At 28.7% G+C, this 778-nt stretch overlaps 1 protein-coding gene across 1 annotated transcript in view; it reads left to right on the top strand.

The window, feature by feature from the left end:
- The window catches only part of LOC108760048 (uncharacterized), a gene marked incomplete at its 3' end in the record, with an annotated part of 5,119 nt that overhangs the window by 2,155 nt on the left and 2,186 nt on the right, over nucleotides 1–778 (top strand). The window lies entirely within an intron of this gene.

The raw sequence follows: 778 nt of genomic DNA, 5'->3' as shown, positions 1-778 counted from the left end.
AGAACATTAAACCAAAAGAAGTAGATGTTTCCTTTACAGAATCCAACAAAAGAATGTGTCCGTAAAGTCAGTAAAATTATTATTAGCTCTCAAAGCACTGACGACCCTGACTATAAACATTATAATTGTTTGTCTCGAATGTCGTGAAAAATATTTAGATAAGATTTGTCTAATAATTCGGTATCTTTCATCAAATTTAGTCCATTATTTTGTTCTTTGATGTGGATCATCTCAGATACATTTCTTTTTTTATAGTTCTTTTCAAAATCTAAGATCTTAACTTCATTCCATTTAAATTCATGTTTAGTTTCATTTATATGTTTGGTTATTACCGAATGCTTCGACTGGTCTAATCTTATATTATTCCGATGTTCTTTGATTCTAGTCTTTAGTTGTCGCTTAGTCTGCCCCACGTATGACGCATCACAATTGTCACAGTTAATTTTGTATATTAAATTATTATTATTTTCATGTTGGTTTTTATCTTTGTGTACTTTTATGAATCTATTGAGTTTATTAACACATCTGTATCCTATCACGTAATCAGTTTTTTTAATCGATCTTGAAATTTTATTACAAATCGTTTTAACATAAGGGAATATTATTAATTGTCTTACTTCATGATCATTAATAGTTTTGTTTATTTTGGATTTATTATAAGCTAACGTTTTGATTCTTTTGTTAATAAATTTAATTTTGGAGTTGCGAATGGAATCATTGCGATGAACTGGATCCTCGATCTTCACGATATTGCGTAGGATTACTGAGAGGTTAGAAA

The sequence above is a fragment of the Trachymyrmex cornetzi genome, unplaced genomic scaffold (genome assembly GCF_001594075.2).
Source record: "Trachymyrmex cornetzi isolate Tcor2-1 unplaced genomic scaffold, Tcor1.1 scaffold2133, whole genome shotgun sequence".
In the NCBI taxonomy this organism is placed as follows: Eukaryota; Metazoa; Arthropoda; class Insecta; order Hymenoptera; family Formicidae; genus Trachymyrmex; species Trachymyrmex cornetzi.
Note: the sequence above shows the minus strand (reverse complement) of the source record. Positions and strands in the feature narration are given on the sequence as shown.